Source organism: Cyprinodon variegatus, unplaced genomic scaffold, assembly GCF_000732505.1.
Source record: "Cyprinodon variegatus isolate N-32 unplaced genomic scaffold, C_variegatus-1.0 Scaffold96, whole genome shotgun sequence".
In the NCBI taxonomy this organism is placed as follows: domain Eukaryota; kingdom Metazoa; phylum Chordata; class Actinopteri; order Cyprinodontiformes; family Cyprinodontidae; genus Cyprinodon; species Cyprinodon variegatus.
The window spans coordinates 1,392,261-1,398,260 of NW_015150549.1; positions in this window are offsets into that span (position 1 = coordinate 1,392,261).

Sequence of the window (6,000 nt, forward strand, 5' to 3'; positions counted from 1 at the left end):
TACAGTCATCATTCAGCCACTGGTTCACATGCTGATTTGAGCCACAGCTGCCCTGAATCACACAGGCAGAAATGGGCTTGACCCCCATAAAAAAAAAAAAATGTCTTTCTCAAGGACATGATGACTTAGTTGGACATAGCTGAGGTTTAACCCAGTGACCGTCCAGCAGCAACATCAACTTCTGCAAATAAAGTCAAAGACTGAAGCACCAGACAGTTTTAATCACTTGTGATGGCAGAATGGTCTAATGATCATAAATATGCTTTTAGAAAATATTTGCTGCTTTTCCTTCTCTGGGTTCTATCTTACTTTTCATTGCTTGTCTTTTTCTTTTTTTTGCCCGACCAAATTTGTCCCCAAAGAATTGTTACAAATATGTGCTCCCTAGTCGGATTTTAATAAAACTTTATCATTGATTGTGATTTTTAAATGTTCTAGACAACAATAAAAGGAAGAGGGGATGATGCATCATAGGGTAGAGGAAAAAATGAGCAAGATAAGCAAAGGAAAACAACAGCTAACGGAACATAACAGAGGTAAACAGAAAGGCAGGTCACCAAAACACACTAAGAGAAAACAGAAGGCACCAAAAGTTCAAATCCATTGAACAAACTAAACCAAAGTCTGAGAGATCAAGACATGGAATTCATGTTTATCAGAAAAAGAGCAGAGTAGACCTGAGGGGAGCCTAAGCAGGACAAAATACAAACATTCAAAATATAAATTTTACTTAAATTTTACTCTTACCATCTTTAATTTATATTCTTAAATCTGGTTCAGTTGGTACATCTGGTGCCTCCCTGTTCATATCACACAAAGAGCAACATTAGTTTATAACTTGGGGTCAGTGTTTGGTACTCAGCTTTATTATAAGTACAGACAGATGAGTTTTGTGCAACTCTGTGTGTTTCTGTTTAATGACAACTTGAGTCTGTTGAATAAACATAATTGAGCTATTTCAAAAAAAAAAAAAAAATATGATCCAAAGATATAACATCTTAGAAAGCTTCCTCCTTTGGGGGAAAAAACAGTTAGCCATTACTGTATAAGTTGCAAAGAGCCTTTCTGAGTTTTAACATGCCTTTTCTGCTGTTATTTGGATTTAACGCAGGTCCTCTTTTATCGAAGACACAAACTTTGCCTCTTACACCACAGTGGGAAACCTTAGAAGGCTTGCAACATTTTCAAACTGGGTGTCTTGCCAGTTTTATCTGTTATAACAGATAAATCTGGACGCCTCCAACAAAAGATGCCGTCATCGTACGAAATTACTTCCGCAACGTCCAAATCCCATATCTTGTCATCAAGGTTTAATTACATAGATCATTTTATAAATGGTATTTTATTAGTCCGTGTAGGATAAAGGTTTTATAAAGGCCTAACTGACTGCAGTCACATTCAAAGGTGATGACGACCTCTACGGTCACTAGTTTGTCAGTTCTGCTCTGCCGTAGCACAAAAATGTGTTCCTCCATAAATGGGAGACCCACTTCAAAGCCAACTTCATTGCTCTTATGTGACAATGACAATACAATCTAAATCTCAAAGGAAAAAATACATAACATACTTATATATAATATATTACATTATTGTCAGTAAATCCCTGTAATTATCAAACACTGTAGCTTCAAGACCAAGGACATAGAGTGTACCCAGAACTACAACAAACTGAGAATATTCCTATGCTTTGACGTCCTTATTGCCAGTTACTGAATTCTTTCATTTTCCAATAACTGATCAGTTCAGAATGGAAATGTCTCCATGGGTGTCACCTACTGCTTGGATAATGTTAATCCTAAAGTCATACCATCAGTTTCACTTTCAGATCGAAGCGCCTTATCTGCTGAGGTGAGTAAAGCATCTGCATTGTGATGAAGTTAAGTAATATCACATCTTTGTAGTCGATGCAATCAGCTGGTTCTCCTTAGACAGAAAACTTTGGATCAATCTGACTGTATGACGTGTGTTGTGATTTTTCATTATATAAAAAAAAACTAAATAAAATTTTCCTGCCATATCTGAGATACAGTCATGTTGAAATGTGCTCCACACACAGCATAATAAACTCCTACTGAGTCAGATGTCTAGTAAGGTGATACCAAATCTTTGGTAAATCCACCAAAACCTCCCTTCTCAATGGCTGAATTGAACAACTTGAATTGTGAATCTTCTCCAGCTTATCTTCTGTAAGTTTGTACAGCATGTTTAGACCACAAGTGTGCAAACTTTACAATCCACTTTTGCCCTCCTGCAATTAAATAAAACCTGTTTGGAGCTAAAGCTTTTATATTCTCTAATGGAAAAAGACAACTTACAATTTTTCAAAAAAATGTGTACATTTAGAAACTCTTATATTATTGTGGAAACACAATTTACTTTCTATTTTAGGTCTTAAAATAAATAAAACAAGACATTTAGGAAAGAAAGGAGGAATACATTTTAATAAGTTGTTGATGCAAAAAAAAAGGACATAGTTTCCAACCTAATACCAATGCAAATGGATAAAAGAAATTGCAGCTATAGGGTTCTTAAACCTGTGGCTGTTTAGACACATCTGGAGGAAAAAAATATCAATTTTTTATTAATTTAATTATTTATAATCTGTTTTTTTTGTAACTTTGTTTCAAGTAGTGAGCTGACAAATAATTTAACACAAGTGTGCAAAACTTTAACAACTTCTGACACAGCCTTCATACTATTAGTCCTCTGAGGTCATGTCTGAACTGAAGTGACAGATGAGAGTGAGATGCTTACCTTGGCTTTAATTTTGTTTTCCCATGTGTTCCTTTGAGTTTACCTGACCATTTTCACCCCTTAGACGTCAGATCTTACATCATAGTTGTTAAAGGCATGCGTTTGACAGACACAGCATCCTGAAGCTATGTCTGACAGCATGAAATGTAAAGTTTAGTAAATTTTTTGTGTCCTTAAATACAACCAGACATGGACCTGTATGAAGATGCATTTAATAACTTAGTTTCATTATTCAGGTTAATATATTTATAACATTTGATGCATTGCTCCATAGCTGTGTAGAGGGTCTATCTAAATACTATAGTAGAATGATGCATTCCTTGTATATTCATAAAACAGCAACTAATGCTGCTTTTTCCAAAGTTTTATCACTTTCATGCAGGTGAAAAAAACGTCTCCTATAGACACTGGGAAACCACATATCCAAGCAAGGTCAAAGTATACAATATGAAAGAACACAGTCTCGTGTGCAAAGTAGCCAATTCACTGCAATGCAAGTGTTTACACTGCATTTGACATTTTTACACAAACTTAAAAATCAAAAAACTCGCCCATTTTAATGTGACTGTGTGACAGAGAAAAACAAAGTGGTTACGTAAGTGAGAGGAACATGAAACAGTTAGCTGCTTGCTAAAAGTTGAGTAGCTAAAAGAAGGAGCTGTGGTCATATTTGAAAACTTTGAAACTTTGGCCACACTGGACTCTGCTTATTAACCTGGACACGCCATCCCCTCTAAAATGGGGTTCTTCTTTAACATCTAAAGAAGCTGTTCAGGAGCTATTGAATGATAAATCGAGCTAATTATAGGGGAGCCCTGTACAGAGGATCCAGGGAACTTGAAACTTCCTAGAGTAAAATAACCATAGAGCCAGAGCTACATTAGAACAATTTAGATCACAGCATATGAGTTAAAGTTGTCCCGGCAAAGTCTAACTAAGAATTCTAGGCAATTCTAGGCAATAAAAAAAGAAACAATGTTCATATGTAGATGCCCCAAAGCTTGATGGGATTTCTCCAAGAATGTTCATTTAAGCCTGTATTGAGAGTGAGTCTTCTGGTATATCAGTGCCTCCATCCATAACATCTTCAGTGGGTGGATTAGCCTGAATATATGCAGCCAGCTAGGTTTCCCTAGCCATTTTCTTTAAAGGCATCTCCCTCTCTTATGACAATTTGCACTTCTTACCATGACCAGTCTGGTTTTAGTGACTTACAATCTAATACCCAATTTTTTTTGTTGTTTTGTTTTGGCTTAAAGCAATTCTTAAAAACCTCCTATAAATGATGGAACATGGAAATCCTCCTCTTCTGGTCCACTACTGATTTTAACCACTAACCATCCGCTTTAGACGTTTATCAATCTTATTCAATTCATATTGGATCATCTTGATGGTTATTAAATCATTCTAATGGTTAAATAGCAAATACATATATGAATATAAGTTAATATAAACCTGTTTACAACCACATGTGAGCATTTCAGCCTCTGAGCTGAGGTGAGTATTGTACTTTTGACATGTTTTTACTATATATAAGAAACCAGGGGCAAAGATCGGGGCTTGAATCACTGGATCAGAGGTAAAGAAGAATCCCTTTCAGGTTCATTCTGTCAGCTGCTCTTCCTGGCTCTTAACCCAAAACAACTGAATTAGCCAAAGTTAGAAAAGTTTACATTAAAGGTATAATGGAGGATTTTTGCAAATTTTTCACAAAAAAACCCCCACCCTCTTTACTTAACAAAAAAAGGGCACATGCACAACCCTGTTCCGTCTCCTGAGAGGGAAAGCTCATTAAACTTGTGGAAAAGCGTGCACAAGCACATTTCTCCTCGTGCACGCTCTGTTTAAAAGTTGCTGTTTGCATCGCTCATACAAGCTTACTTTCCAAAAGAAGATTTTAAATGATTCCACTATGTCAGACTGCCCACCAGTAAGTGAAAATGGGGACAAACGTGTAGGATAGCCTTACGTAAACATATCACAAGAATAATTGACACTTAGGAGGGCCACTTATTTTGATGATCCACCTGGAAAAAGAACATCCTCCACTATACCTTTAAGGTTTTTTTCTTTTCACATAACAAAAGAACATTTGTCATCTATAGCTGGGTTTTTCAACCCTGGTCCTCAAGGCACACTGCCCTGCATGTCTTGGACGTTTCCAGACTGTCACACACCTGATATCAATTAATAGCAAATTAAAAATATTTTTTTTTAACTCTAATTTATTTTAATGAGGTGTGTTGAAGCAGGGAAACATCTAAAACATGCAGGGCAGTGTGCCTTGACCAGGGTTGAAAAGACTGATCTATAGATCTTTGCCTTTTCGTGCACATTTATTTTATTATATAAAGTTCAAATGTGTACATATTTAGTCTCAGTTTTAAAATTGTTCCAAAAGAGTTAAACTAAGAAATAGATTACAACCAACCCAGGTCTTTAAATGTATATGTTTCATTTTTTAGCAATTGCAGCTGCTCATTTCTTTGACAATCTCTGCTGGTGAGGGATTTGACTGTTGTTCTACAACTATATTTCTTCTTTCTATTTTACCAAACTATTTAGTGAAAAAAAAGTATATTGAGCATTAAAAAGCTATTTTTGCTTAATACTGTCTCTATGCAGTTCCTCCACCTCTCTACCCTATCTACCCACCTCACAGCACATAGAACACCTTCTTAAAAGTCTATTAGTCTTTACTTTCTGCTTGTTTCTTTTTACTGAGCCAATACAAAATGTTGAAGGTTGACACAAAGTCACGCAGTGAGATAGTATAATGGAACATGTTCAAAGGAGACAGTGAGATGGTAAACTCTAAACGCTTTTGACATTTAATAGATTAAAACCTCTTAGGTTGAAAGTAAACTAGCTCCTGAAATATCAATACTGTTGAAACATTGAGTCTGTGTTTTATTAAATGAACACAAAATGTAAATTAGTTAATTTGTCACATTAAATTGGCTAGAAGGAGCTTTTGTCATTCTTTACAGACCACAGTTTGGAATTTTACTATGAACTCATCAGACTTCTTCACCGAACCTTTTCATGCAGGCTGAGATGAGAAATCATATGATTTTGTAATGCTATTAATGTAGGTGGGATTTGGTTATAGCCATTATTTTACATAGGAGAAAAAGTCTGTTCCCTTAGCACTAGCATCCATCCATCCATCCATCCATCCATCCATCCATCCATCCATCCATCCATCCATCCATCCATCCATCCATCCATCCATCCATCCATCCA